Raw genomic sequence first — 15855 nt, forward strand, 5'->3', positions numbered from 1 at the left:
CAGCCCTTCTCTCATTCCCTATCTTCACCTCTGTGTTTGTTCCTTACCGGTTGTGACCGGATGACATTTCCAACTCCGATGCAAAACTCGAGCTTCCACTGATTCCGGCAAAAGGTGATCTGCATTTCTCTCAGGAAATTATCCAAACTCATTTCCATAGTTTGCACGAGGTCAGCAAATTATCATTCCCTGACCGGGAATCGAACCCCTGGCCGCGGCGATGAAAGCGCCGAATCCTGACCACTAGACCACCAGGGAAGCTTCACCTAATTTATACAACCTGGGTTATCTATGCTACCTGTGTCTTTTATTGTTATTTCCGACCCCTTTCACCAGAGACACGTTTCAAACGAATATAAGAACATGAGATAAAGGAGCAGGAATCGACCATTCGGCCCCTCAAGCCTGCACTGCCATTCAATAAGATGATGGGATGATCTGCCCAGGCCTCAACTCCTCTTTTGTGCCAGCTCCTCATAGCCCCCAACTCCCCGATATTTCAAAAATCTATCTACCTCCTCTTTAAATACTTTCAGTGATCTAGCCTCTACAACTCTCTGGGGTAGAGAATTCCAGACATTTACTACCCTCTGAGAGAAGAAATTCCTTCGCATCTCAGTTTTAAATGAGTGCCCCCTTATTCTGTAACTATGTTCCCTAGATCGAGTGGAAACGCCTTCTCTACATGAACCTGTCAAGCCTCCTCAGAATCTTGTAGGTTTCAATAAGATCACCCCTCATTCTTCTAAACTCTAATGAATAAAGGCTTTTTATACCAAAAATGAGCCTGCTGAATCTATTTTGAACTGCCTCCAATGCCAGTATATCCTTTCTTACATACGGGGGCCAAAATTGTACACAGTACTCCAGATGCGGCCTCACCAACACCCTGCACAGCTGTAACAAGACTTTCAGATTTTTAAACTCCAACCACGAGCAAAACAGGACAAAATTCCATTTACCTTCTTAATTACTTGCTGCACCTGCATGCTAACCTATTGTGTTTAATGCACAAGAACACCCAGATCCCTTTGTGCTGCACTTTTTTGGAGTCTCTCTCCATTTAAATAATAGTCTGCCTTTTGATTCTTCCGTCCAAAGCGCATCACCTCACACTTTCCTACATTAAACTCCATCTGCCAAGTTTTTTGCCCACTCACTCAACCTATCTATACCCCCTTGCAGATTCCTTATGTCCTCATCACAAAATGCACTCCCACCTATTTTTGTATCCTCAGAAAATTTGGATACGTTACACTCTGCCCCCTCCTCCAAGTTATTAATATAGATAGTAAATAATTGAGGCCCTAGGATTGATCCTTGTGGCACTCCAATAGTTATGCCTTTCGAACCTGAAAAATCCTGACTCTCTGTCTTCTGTGTGTTAAATTGGGCTCTTTACATTGCAGGGTTTGTGTAGGGTAATAGGGATCACGGTCTCTCACACAGGGAAAGTTTCCCCGCTACATTGCAGGGTCTGTGTAGGGTAATAGGGATCACGGTCTCTCACACAGGGAAAGTTTCCCCGCTACATTGCAGGGTTTGTGTAGGGTAATAGGGATCACGGTCTCTCACACACGGAAAGTTTCCCCGCTACATTGCAGGGTTTGTGTAGGGTAATAGGGATCACGGTCTCTCACACACGGAAAGTTTCCCCGCTTGAAGCATTAACAGTATTATATGTAGGGAAAGGTTGCATCGTTCCCCTTTTTGTTGTTAAATAGTAAGTGTATGCATCATCTCAAAACAAAGTGACATTTATACTTCTCCAGGTTTTGAATGATCTTCTGAAAAATGTATGGTTCGGAAATTAGAGGGAAAGATGGGGGCGGATTTGCTGTAAGGTTGTTCGCACATGTGTGAGGTGTTGAATGAGCTGCTGATGTGCTCTGTCACCTGATGATTCTAATGTTAGATCAATTTCTCTGCCACAGGGCTCAGGTTTTCTGCCGAATTATACTTCCACAAAACAAGGTCCCGCAGTGCAATAAGACAGCACAGTTTGATATTCTGCAAGGAGCTTCATGTTGCTTTCGTATCCTAGTAGTTATCACATTTCCTTTACACGTGGAAGATTCTCTGGTTGGAAACTCTCTGCAGAACATTAGGTCTGGCAACATTTGTAGAAAACTTTCCTGCTGCCATTGACAACCCGGATCTGTATGGCAATGACTGTTATTGGACCCCCCCGGGGGGTGGGGACGAACGGACGGACGGACCGGAAGTTTCGTCCCTGAGTGGTTTTGAACCACCAAATTTTCAGTTGCTCAAACACGCTAATCAATTTTGCTGCAGGAACTGATACAACTTCCTGTCTTCCTTGTACAAGCACAGCCAAGTCTCTTTGCACATCAATGCACAACTTTCTCACCTTTTGATACATGTTCTGCTTTGTTGCTTTTTAAAAATTACTTTTACGACCAAGTAAGTTACTTCAGTCTTTGCTACATTTTCCTCCATCTGCCGTCTTGTTAGCCAAGCACCTCTTATATATTATAAAAACAGAAAATGATGGAAAAACTCAGCTGGTCTGACAGCATCTGTGGAGAGGGAAACAGTGTTAACGTTTCGTTTCCATGTGACCCCTCTTCAGAGCTGAAGAGAAGCAAAAAGTGATGGGGTTTATACTGTTCAAGTGGGGCAGGGTGGGGAGGGGGCGGGGAAGGTAGAGCAGGTGAAGCTGGGTCGAAGGTCAGCGAGAGGTGGGAGCTAAGGAGAGACTGACAAACGTATCATGGACACAAGAAAAAGGGAGTGTTAATGGCAGTGGTGAAGGCTAAAGAAGGTGCTGATAGTTGCATAAAAGTACGAAAGCAGAATGTGTGAATAGCAGAACAAGGGTCAGCACTCTATGAAAGAACAACATGGAACGAGCAACAGATGGCGCTTTTGGAGTTGGGGTGGGGTGGGAGGAAAGGGAGGTAGTTGGGAAAAAAGGATTAAAAAGGGGATAAAAAGGGGGATTAAATAATGAATAAATGAATAAAAAATAAGTAAATAAAATACATTTTTATAAAGGGATTTTAAAAAGTGTGTAAATGGAGGAGAGAATTCATCGTCTGAAGTTGTTCAACTCAATGTTAAGTCCAGAAGGCTGCAAAGTGCCTATTCGGAAGATGAGGTGCTGTTCCTCCAGTTTGCGTTGGGCTTCACTGGAACATTGCAGCAGGCCAAGGACAGACATGTGGGCATGAGAGCAGGGTGGGGTGTTGAAATAGTAACCAGCAGGAAGGCCTGGGTGATGCTTGCGGACAGATTGAAGGTGTTCCGCAAAGTGGTCACCCAGTCTGCGTTTGGTTTCCTCAATGTAATAGTTGCAGATGTACAACTTCCTATTTCCAAAACCCACCAACTTAATCAATGCGGCTTCTCTGAAACTTTCAATGCAAATATTGATCCTTTATAAGGTGCTGTTCCCAGAACTATACACAGTCCTCCAGTTGTGACCTAAAGAGGGCTTTGTATAGCTGTAGCAAAGCTTTCCCTCTCTTCTATAACAGCCTCTGCAACAGGTTGTACAGCAGAGGAATAAGATTGTATATATCGACTGAGAAAATGAGGAAATGCTTGATCGGAATAAATTTCGTTAAAAAAATTAAACCCAAATCAACAGTTTAAGTACTTTTTTTGTTCAAAAACTATGTAATAATCATAAGTGCAATTCTTGGTGTCATTGGGTGAAGGAAACTTTGGTAACGCTGCAGAATTTAGCAGACTGGGCACGATAGAACCTCCTTCTCATCTTTCAATATCATTTTTATTAAATCAGTATTTTCCAAGTGAAATTGAAGAATGAGTTGAGAGGGGGAAATCGGGGTTATGCAGAGAAGGAAGGAAAATCGGATGAATGAGGAGGCTCTTTGTAAAAAGCTTAGGCATAGAAAGGATGAGTGGGAGGCTCTCTTACTGCGCTGTGCCATTTGATGATGACATTGTTGATCAGTCTGTCCCCAGCATTCCTAATGAGAACAGCCGAATTCCATTTCTTCAAGACAAAGACCCAAAGTGCTGCTGCATGACGTCACCGTTTAACATTCCATCCAGGTGCCTGCGCAGTTCAGAGGAGACAAGGAACATCCCAGATTTATCTGTAACTCAGGAAATTGAAGCGGGGGAAACTCAAGAAAATTACAATCACCAGGGAAGTGATACCGAGTATACTGTTGGAGGTGCGGGTTTACAAACCCTCGGGTCCTGATGGGCTTTATCGTAGCATCTTAAAAGAAGTGACGAGTGAGATATTTGATGTATTCGTTTTAATTTTGCAAATTCCCTATATTTGGGCAAGATTCCATGAGATTGGAAAACAAAAAATGTAATACGTTGGCTCAAAAAGTGAGAGAAACAGGAAACACGAAACTGCAGGGCAGTCAGTTTAACATCTGTCAGAAGAAAAATGTTTGGTGCTATTTTTAGTGACGTTATGGCAGGACACATTAAAAAATCCAAGGTAATCAGGCAGAGTCAACATGGTTTTGTTAAAGGAAAATCGTCTTTGACCAATTTGTTAGAGTTCTTTGAACTAGCATATATTATGGATAATGGAGAAGTGGTGGATGTGCTGTGCTTAGGTTTCCAGAAGGCATTTGATAAAGTGACACATCAAGTGTTTTTTGTGGAAAGTAAAAGTTCATAGTGGAGGGGGTAACAGATTGGAATGGATAGAAGATTGGCTAGCTAACAGGAAGCAGAGATTAAGAAAAATGGCTCACTTTCTTGTTGGCAGGATCAGTGGTATGTCACAGGGATCAGTGCTGGGGCCTCGACTTTTTACAATATGTATAAATGAGTTGGATGATTGCCCAAGGAATGGTTGCTAAATATGCTGACGACAGAAAGATAGTTGGAAAAGTAATTTGTGGAGTTGACATAAGGACCTGAAAAGGGACAGAGATAGATTAAGTGAATGGATAGATCTGGTAAATGGAATATAATGTGGGCAAATGTGAAATTGTCCATTTTGTCAGGAAGAATGAAAAAACATATTATCTAAATGGTGAAAGATTTCCGGGCTCTGAGATGTAATGGTTAGCATGCAAACATCGCAAGTAATTCGGAAAGCTAATAGAAAGGTATTGTCGCTGGACTAATAGTCAAGGGAGCCAGGGTAACACTCCGGGTTCGAATCCCAAACAGCCCTTCTCTGCCTCTTTCATTCCCACACTCTGCCTCTGTGTTTGTTCTCGACTGTGGTATTTCCACTGTAATTAGTGAAACGAGTGTGGATTGCTGTAAATACCTGTCTGGTTCACTAATGCCCTTTAGGGAAGGAAATCTTACCTCGTCTGGCCACACGTGACTCCAGGCCCACAGCACTGTGGTTGACTCTTAAAATACCCCCTGAAATGACCACTCAATTGTAACAAAGATACATAAAAGGAATGAACTGACTACCCAGTATTTGACCAAGGCACTGGAAGCGACAATGGCAATCTCAGCCCTGTCGACCCTGCAAAGTACTCCTTACCAACATCTGCCTAACAGACTAGTCAAGCAAACAGCCTGACATATGGAAGCGTACCTTACAGATAATGCCTCAGACACCACCATCTCTGGGTATATCCTGTCCCACCGAGGACAGGCCCAGCCGAGGTGGCAGCACAGTCGGGAGGGAATTGCCCTAGGAGTCCTCAATATTGATTCTGACCCCATGAAGTCTCCATGAAACAGGTCAACTGTGGGCAAGGAAAGCCTCGTGTTGATTAGCACGTATCATCTCCCCTCAGCTGATGAATCAGTGCTCCTCCATGTTGAACAGCATTTGAAGGTGGCAAGGGCGCACAATGTATTCTGGGTGGGAGACTTCAATGTCCTTCGCCAAGCATGGCTCGGTTGTGCCACTACTGGCCGAGCTGGCTTAGTCCTAAATAACATAGATGCTAGACTGGGTCTATAGCAAGTGGTGAGCGAAAAACATACTTGACCTCATCCTCACCAACCTGCCTGCCTCAGATGCATCTGTCCATAACAGTATTGACAGGGGTGACTGCTGCACAGTCATTGCGGAGACGAAGTCCCCGTCTTCACATTAACAATATCCTCCATCGTGTTGTGTGGCACTACCACCATGCTAAATGGGATAGATTTCGAATAGATCTAGACTCGGAATCCAGGAGACACTGTGGGCCATTGGACTTGAACATAATCTGTAACCTCATGGCCCTGCATATCCCTCACTGTACCATCGCCAGCAAGCCAGGGGATCAACCCTGGTTCAGTGAAGAGTGCAGGAGGCCATGTCAGGAGCAGCACCAGGCATACCTAAACATGAGGTGTCAACCTGGTGAAGATACAACAAAGGGCTACTTGCATGCCAAACAGCATAAGCAGCAAATGATGGACAGGGCTAAGTGATCCCACAACAAATGAATCGGATCTAAGCTCTGAAGTCCTGTGACAATCAGTCGAGAATGGTGGTGGACAATTAAGCGACTCACTGGAATTGGAGGTTCCACAAATATCCCCAAACTCAATGATGGGGGAGCCTAGTACATCAGTGGAAAAGATAAGGCATTTGCTACAATCTTCAGCCAGAAGTGCCGAGTGGGTGGTCCATCGGCATCCCCCAGAGGTCCCCAGCATCACAGATGCCAGTCTTCAGCCAATTCGATTCACCCTATGTGATATAAAGAAGCGACTGAAGGCACTGGGTACTTCAAAGGCTATGGACCCTGACAATATTCTGGCAATAGTACTGAAAACTTGTTCTCCAGAACTTACCGCGCCCTTAGCCATGCTCTTCCAGTACAGCTATAACACTGGCATCTATCTGGCTATGTGGAAAATTGCCCAGGTATGTCCTGTACACAAAAAGCAAGACAAATCTAACTCAGCCAATTACCGCCCCATCAGTCTACTCTCTGCCATCAGTAAAGTAATGGAAGGGGTCACTGACAGTGCTATCAAACAGCACTTACTTAGCCATAACCTGCTCACTGATGCCCGGTTTGGGTTCCGCCAGGGCCACTCAGCTCCTGATCTCATTATAGCCTTAGTTCAAACATGGACAAAAGAGCTGAACTCCAGAGGTGAGGTGAGAGTGACTGCCCTTCACATCAATGCAACATTTGGCCGAGTGTGGCATCAACGAGCCCTAGCAAAACTGGAGTCAATGGGAATCTGGGGGGAATACTCTCCACTAGTTGGTGTCATGCCGAGCACAAAGGAAAATGGTTGTGCTTGTTCGAGGTCAGTCATCTCAGCTCCAGGACATCACTGCAGGAGTTCCTCAGGGTAGTGTCCTCAGCCCAACCATCTTCAGCTACTCCATCAATGACTTTCCGCCCATCATAAGGTCAGAAGAGGGGATGTTCGCCGATGATTGCACAATGTTTAGCACCATTCGCGACTACTCAGTTACTGAAGCAGTCTATGTCCAAATGCAGCAAGGCCTGGATAGTATCCAGGCTTGGGATGACGAGAGGCAGATAACATTCGTGCCACACAAGTATCATGCAATGACCATCTCCATCAAGAGAGAATTCATTCATCACCCCTTGATGTTCAAGGCATTACCATCACTGAATCCCCCAGTGTCAATATCCTCGTTGTTACCATTGACCAGAAACTGAACTGGACTAGCCATATAAATACTATAGCTACAAGAACAGGTCAGAGGCTAGGAATCATGCGATGTGTAACTCATCTCCTGACTCTCCCAAAGCCATCTACAAGGCATAAGTCAGATGTGTGATGGAATACTCTCCACTTGCCTTGCTGAGTGCAGCACCCACAACACTCAAGGAGCTTGAGACCATCCAGGACAAAGCAGCCCAATTGATTGGCACCGCATCCACAAACAATCACTCCCTCCTCCACCGACGCACCGTAGCAGCGTTGTAGATGCATTGCAGGAATTCACCAAGGCTCCTTAGGCAGCACCTTCCAAACCCACGACCGTAACCATCCATAAGGACAGGAGCAGCAGCTAGATGGGAACGACACCACCTGGAAGTTCTCTGCCAAGTCACTTACCATCCTGAATTGCAAATATATTGCCGTTCCTTCACTGTCGCTGGGTCAAAATCCTGGAACTCCTTTTCTAACAGCACTGTGGGTGTACCTACACTACACGGACTGCAGCGGTTTAAGAAGGCAGTTCACCACCACCTTCTCAAGGACAACTAGGGATGGGCAATAAATGCTGGCCTAGCCAGCGATGCCCACATCCCGAGAATGGATAAAACAAAGAAAAATATCAGCATGAAAGATATAATAAGAGATTGGCCCTTTCTATGTATATCCTACAACAACAACTTATATTTATAAAGCGCCTTTAACCAAATGAAACGTCACAAGGCGCTCCCCAGGAGCATTATATAACAAAGTGTGACACCGAGCCACATATTCAGTCAGAGGACTAAAATCTCGGTCAAAGGGGGAGACTTTAAGAACTGTCTTAAAGTAGGAAAGTATCGACTTCATGTTCCAGCTAACAGCAATGGTGCTTCTCATTAGTGAAGAAGTCACTTGTGTTCAAGTTTAAGAAGACATTTAGTCGGAGAAAGTTTTCTCTGGTGAAGAGATCGGGAATGAAAAAAAAGCCAAATGTCCAGTTTATTGGTAGTTTCCCTGATGACAACTGAACAGGAATCGGCGCTTCCATTGGACCAACAGCGAATAGGTGGAGGGTTTTGGAAATTGAAAGTTACACATGAGCAGCTTGTGGGACTATTTCACTTCACTGTCAATTTCATGTTCCAGCTCACAGATACCGTTATTTTCATTGGCTGAAGAAGTCGTTTGTATTGAACCGAAACAGGCAGTTTTGTGGTTAAAGAGATTCGAGATGGGACAAAAAGATGGTCTAGTGGTTAGAATTTAGCGCTTTCACTATTGCGGCCTGGGTTTGATTCCCGGTCAAAGAATGAAGGTTTGTGGATTTTGAGAAATTGTTTAAGCAAGTATTGACAACTTACTGATTGAAAATATTTTGCAGCTCTGCCAGAAGCAGAAGAGTGAGAGTATCGCCTCGGAGCTGGAAAAATCACACTTGGAACAAGTGGATAACACAGAGGCGGAGTGAGGGAATGGCTGAAGAGTAGGGCTGGTTGTAAAGCATTGACCAGAGATGTTGGTGCGAGGCAAAATATGGCTGGGAGAAGGACAAATTTTGCTCCCTACTGATTGTACCGTCACAACTATCACTCCTGATCAATCACCCTGCTCTTTGAAAGCAGCACGAATGGCCTCTTTCTTTGCTCTAACTTTTATAATTTTATGTTTCCCAACAACACGGGTCATTCTGCCATTCATTAACCCACTCGAGCGAGATGTACTTTCTTACCTTGTATTCGGCTCTTAACAAACCAAAACACGGAGAAAATTCAGCGAATTTTCTTGTCATTTCTAGTACCAGGTTTGTTACGAGACTAATTGAACGACACATGAATGGTGCCAATTCTTCACTGGAGCTCACCACGTCCAAAGAGCACTGTTACCATCACCCTGTTATGTACCTTCTTGTAGTGCATCTGCTGAACAATATAAGCTTATCACAGCTCTGCTTTCTTCACATTGAAAACCAGTGTGAAAATATGAACAAGTTCAAAGCTGAACAACGTACTAGAATGTGCTCGTACAAAGTACAAATGGACTAGAAGGAGAGTGTGACTGTGGATAATAGGCACTGTGGACATTCCTGTTATCAGAATCTGGGAGTATCAGGAAGATGAGATCCTGGTGTCTCTTTACCCTGCAAGATTGTCTGCAAACTTATCGCCTTGCATCTTATTTTCCCACGAACTGACTCTGTCTGCAGCCAGCAGCTAATTGACCTGAGAGCTGGACACGAGACAATGACAGAAGCAGAAAGAGATGCGACGTGAATGTGCTTCGAATTTGCTGTCTGCCAGTTGCTTTCAATGGTGAATGCCTGCCTTGCAGCGATTAGTTGGAGGTTTTTTTCCCCTTTTTGAAAGAAGCAAGATTTTAAAAGTCCCACAGCGACCAGCGGAGGGCTCAAAACAACGGCCCTGAGATTAAAAGTCACATGTTCTAACGACTGAGCTAACTGGGCAAGTGATCAAGGTCCGCTTCATATCCCAACACACATGGAGACACTTGTTGCTTTCAACCTGATACCTCAGCTTGTTCCGAATATCAATGTGTGTAAGGTAATCACCCTACAAAAGCCCCAAGGTTGCAATGCATTCCTCTCAATCATTAATAACATCATTCACATCTTCCACTTCTTAGCTGCACCCCCTTCCAAACATTGTGATCCATTTTCCTCAGGATTTGTTCCTGGATTTAATATTTATCTGCTTTATGAACTTATTTTGAAATCAGATTATCTTCAACATCCACACAAATTGAATCGCAAACCTGACGGACAAACAATGGAAAACAAGTAACTCAGTTACACAAATCCCATGGTGCTCATTTTCAGATCTTTAACAGTCAGATTTTCAATAAAATGAAGGAATTTTACAGTGAAAAGACTTGGAAAGGTGGTGCGATTTTTATTTGTGACTCACTCACTCGGGAATTCTGTAAATGCTGCTCCGAGGTTCAGTGACTGGGATATAATTTACCTGCGTTTTCCTGAGCCTGTGCTCGGTGTATTGGGAGGTTTGGCCCGGGTTAGAGTATCTCGCGTCCCAGGGATGGGCAGTAACCCGCTGATTGAAGCTGCAGTCGCCGCTTTCTGCTGGCAGCGGGTGATTGGAGAGTGCAGGGCCGGAATATTGCTGCTTTTCCCTGTCTCACTCACGGTGGAGCTGAAGATGAGGGAATCATTGATGGGTTTGTCTGAAACCAATAATTTCTTACATTTCTACTGGGTTAGATGAAGGTACATAGTTCGTACAAATCTTTTCTCACTATATTGGACAGAAAAAATAATATTTTTCAAAAAGCCGTTTGTGCGGGAGCTCACTGGACAACAGTAGATCTGGAACCGTTTTGGGGATATTATCTTGTAGCCCACCGTACCCAATGACAACCCTGAACTGCGTGACAAAGAATGCTGATAGGGGGAAAACAGTAAAGTCTTCACTCCTGGATGGTCTTGAATCACCAACCTTTCAGTTAACAAGAAAACACACTGACCAATTGTGCCTCAGAGACTTATACAAGTTCAGTCTACAAGGTATCCTAACCAGGGTGTCAGTGAGTCAAATCTTCAGATTGCTATTACCCAGATAACTGTCACTCTCTATCCGTCTTGCGCTTCCAAACTAAAAGTTGGGTCATTCATTGTGGATACATGGAAACAGTCTGATCCCGCCCACTGCAGACACATCCATATCACCGGGAACCAGCTCTCCTACAACCGATGCCATCTCCCTTCAAGCCTCTCGGTCTCTTTTCTGTTACCAAGTATTCTGATTGTCCCGAAGCCGATATTAGGTTTGAATTCCTGATGTGCAATAACGAGAATCATTTAAATGTCTCAGATCAGTTAATTTCACTGATAACATCAGAGTCAATGTTCCATCGTCTTAAAGAAGAGGAAGGTGTCTTGCCTGTCTCTGGTCAGTCGGGCTGTTCACCCTTCCTTCTCTGATTCCATTCCTCAAAGCGGATTTTCATTTTCTCCTTGAGTTCCCTGACTACACCTGGCAGCATCTTTGATTTGAGAGGCATAATTTATAGTTCAGATGTAATGCAGTTCCGATGAAAGATTACAGATCTGAAATGAAAACTATGTTTATCTCTCCACAGAGGCTACCAGGTCTGCTGAGAATTCTAGTATTTTCTGTTTTTATTTCAGATGACCAGCATCTGCAATATGTTGCTTTTCTTTACCTGATGAGTGAAACATATAAGATTCTGAGTTTACCTGGCAGGGTGGATGTTGAGAGGATGTTACCTCTTGTGGGAGAATCTAGAACTTAGGGTCACTGTTTAAATATAAGCGGTCACCCATTTAAAACAGAGAGGCAAAGTTTTTTTTTCTCAGAGAGTCATGAGTCATTGAAACTCTCTTCCTGAAAAAACTATGGAAGCAGAGTCTTTGAATATTTTTAAGGCAGAGATGGATATATTCTTGGTAAGCAAGGGCGTGATAGGTTATCAGGGGTAGACGGGGTACAGATTTCAGGTTACTGTCAGGTCAGCCATGATCTTATTAAATGATGGAGCAGGCTTGAGGGGCCTAATGGCCTACTCCTGCTCCGTGTTCTTATGTAGTGTTCAGGATGTGGAACCCATTACCAGCAGATTTCGAGATCCACGTCTGAGCTGAAAACGTGCAGGTAAGCTCACACTGTAAACAGATTGTTCACCAGGTGGAGATGGAAAGGGATTCGCCCTATCATCCCAATTACTGACACAGCAACACAGTCTAGCCGGTGTTATGGCTGATGCAGTTGGTTAAGCGGAGTTATTTAAAATTCCCAGAGGGAAACCTTAAACAACTATCACAGCCTATAATTATGTTTGAGATGCGACCCTAAATTCAGGAATCAGACCACCAGCTCTCGAAGTTTTAAATTAAACAAAATGAAACATTTTACTAATTTACACAGATTAAAATATATATACACATGGCTACAAATTATTACTCTCAGAACTTTTAACAAATTCCCAAACTAATCTCCATTAAGGCAACAGCAACCCATAGACTTAACCAGACACCAGGCAAAGCATTTTCACCGTACGAATTCAAAATGAGGTTCTTTTCATTTGTTCCTTGTGGAGTCAATTGGAGGCTTGCAGCTGCCTTTTGATCTCACGTTGCCTCTGTTCTGCACACCCAAAATGATTGTCTTGTTATCCCTACTACCACTGATTGAATGCAAATTCTCATTTTCCCACCAGCCTCTTTGAACACCACATTTAAACAATGAAAGTCCTTTCATAATACCAATTTTATTTTAAAAATATAAATATATTGCTTGGTAGCTGCTAGGTAGGTGTCCATTTTCACCCTACTTCTTGAATGCTCTATTACAAAATTGCAAATGCACGCTATTCCTCTTACATCTCAAAACTAGCACACATCAAAGCACCCAGGCTAGCTGGCCTTAATCCAAATAAGACACACCCACAGACTAAACCTCTATTTTAAAAGAAAAGTATTTTCCAAAATATAATGTACATTAATAGCTTCATGACACCGGTGGGAGGCCATTCAGATACTTCACGTGAGCAAAGGGCTTTATTCAGTTTGCCCACATGTTAACACTCCATCTTTAAAGGTTCAAAGGATTTGATCCACAATCAAGGGATTGCTAGTGGCAAAATACGGTTTAAACGTCACCAACTCACCCCATTTGCTGAGATTCCGTTGAGTTCAGTTCTAACTCTAGGGGTTTGTTCTGCTGGTCATTACACCCAGGAGAGAATTATGGTGGAGTCCAGAGTAATTTGGTCGCTATATCAATTGATTCAACAATTTGATGCCTTTCCCCAATGGCACCCATCGTATCTGATTACAGGACATAGGTTTCTATCCCTCATTTTCGCCCTTCAATGGCGGAGCGGTCACCCAGCATTCGTTGCGGGAGAGAATGTGCCCTATTCTCACAACAACAGTTCCTCGCACATGCGCATTGTTGTATATGCTTGGAGCGTGTGCAATGCGGTCAGTTTCAGGAGCATGCGCAGTGCTGGTCTGTGACTGAAGCTGCTCAGAGTGGGTGCGAGAATGTCGAGCGGAGCAAACTAACAGAGTTAGTGGGTGTGTGAGGAGGAATGGAGCCAGCGGAGTGGGCACGGAGGCTTCATAAAGACACAGTGCAGGCTGCAGACTCCTGATAACAAGGTACGGGGTTTGCGGTTGCAGAGAACGAGCCGGAAAGCTCTGATTTTCTCTCTTCGCCAGGCCCTGGGTAACGGCCGCCATCTTTTAGGGGGAAATGTGCAGCAGGGCGCATGTGCGGTCATTTTGGTCCAGGTAGCAGGAGGAGAGAATGTTGTGAATTTCTGCCCTGGACTGACAGGGATGAATTTTGAAAACTCCTTTTACAGGGGGTTAGAAGGGGATTATTTACACACAGCAAACTCAAGCCAAGAGAAATGTTTGTCTCTTCTCAATTTATGTCCTGGATTAACAGTGATGGATTGTTTGTAAACTACTTTTTCACAGAATCACTGAATCACACAGTGCTGAAGAGGCCATTCGTCTCATCGAGTCTGCACCGACACGTGAGAAGCACCTGACCTACCTACCTAATCGCATTTACCAGCACTTGGCCCATAGCCTTGAATGTTCTGACGTGCCAACTGCTCATCCAGGTACTTTTTAAAGAATGTCAGGCAACCTGCCTCCACCACCCTCGCAGGCAGCTCATTCCAGACCGTCACCACCCTCTGGGTAAAAAAGTTTTTCCTCACATTCCCCCTAAACCTCCTGCCCCTCACTTTGAATTTATGTCCCCTGATGACTGACCCTTCAACTAAGGGGAACAGCTGCTCCCTATCCACCCTGTCCATGCCCTTCATAATCTTGTTCACCTCGATCAGGTCGCCACTCAGTCTTCTCTGCTCCAACAAAAACAACCTACGTCTATCCAGCCTCTCTTCACAACTTAAATGTTTCATCCCAGGCAACACCCTGGTATAATAAATGGGAAGGATTTGCAGATTGGAAACAGAAACCAAACATCACATTAAAATCTGACAGAATTACTTGATTCATTGGAACTTGATGTTATCGGCCTCTCAGGATAAGCATTGCGTTCCAGGTCATTGCCACTCACTGTGTAAAAATTTTTCCTCACACGCTCCCTGTAGATCTTGCCCAAATCTTAAATCTGTAATCTCTTAAATCTGTAGTCCTGTAATCCTTTACAATCAGATACTGTGAACAGCTTTGCTTTAACTACGTTATGTAAGCCAATTGTAAACTGCTACACCTCTATCAAATCTTCCCTCAATCTACTTTCTTCCAAGGAGAACAACCCCAGTTTCTCCAAACTAACCTTACAACGTTCCTCATCCCTCGACCCATTCTGGTAAATCTCCTCTGCCTCCTCTCAAGGACCCTCCACATCCTGCACAATGTGTGGTGATCACTGGTTTGCACAGACCCAGATGTTCTGTGTCCGTGTCTGTGACATCATCACACTTTGACAATTACACTGTGACATCATCACACATCAACAATTACACGGTGACATCACCCCGCTCCCCGGGTATTTCCTCAACTGGGAGATTTTTCTCTGACTCCAGTGCTTCTGATATCTTTCTAGCTGCAGGATCCAGCAGGAGAGTTTAACATTGCAAACTCTGAACTTATTTCAGAGCTGCATGTTTTTGCCCATTCATCTACAATCGAGACCTTTAGTGCTGTGCTCTGTTATCTGTAAGAGGTTTCATGCCTCAAGGGCTGGTGTGACTTCTTTACTGTGGATCTAAATCCATGTTCATCCATTCCTCTGTTTCACCTCTGCCCTCCCTGATCACCTCTCTGCCATTGTCGAACTTCCTCTGTCTCTAATAATGGGTGTATTTTAACTCCATTTGGGATTTTACTGTTACTTCTGCGGACAGTGTCTAAATGAAGTTTCCATCGCTCCCCAACCCCGACCATGTGCTGATGACTTCCCAGCTTTACATTCCCATCTTTCATAGTCAGGAATTGTTTTTCCTGCACTATAGTCCATTTCTCTTCCACTTCTGAGCTTATATTGACCATCAAATTCTGTGTAATTTTTATTCTCTGTAATTCATTCTGCATGGCCTGAAATGTTAACTCTGTTTCTCTCTCCACAGATACCAGCATATATTGTCAAACCCCAGTTGCCTGTGGGGAAGATGATGTTTGATCTTCTTGAACCGCTGCAGTCCGTGTGGTGAAGGTGCTCCCACAATGCTGTTAGGTAAGGAGTTACAGGTTATTCACCCAGTGATGATGAAGGAACAGTGATATATGACAAATTATTGTATTTATGTCGCACTTTCAAT

General features: G+C 44.0%; 1 protein-coding gene and 1 non-coding gene across 2 annotated transcripts in view; one reads left to right on the top strand and one right to left on the bottom strand.

The window, feature by feature from the left end:
* The window catches only part of LOC144698012 (uncharacterized), a 621009-nt gene that overhangs the window by 586494 nt on the left and 18660 nt on the right, over window positions 1-15855 (top strand). The window lies entirely within an intron of this gene.
* On the bottom strand, window positions 186-258 carry trnae-uuc (transfer RNA glutamic acid (anticodon UUC)). The gene has a single exon. It is a non-coding gene; the product is annotated as a tRNA-Glu (tRNA).

Source organism: Cetorhinus maximus, chromosome 23, assembly GCF_964194155.1.
Source record: "Cetorhinus maximus chromosome 23, sCetMax3.hap1.1, whole genome shotgun sequence".
NCBI classification, from domain to species: domain Eukaryota; kingdom Metazoa; phylum Chordata; class Chondrichthyes; order Lamniformes; family Cetorhinidae; genus Cetorhinus; species Cetorhinus maximus.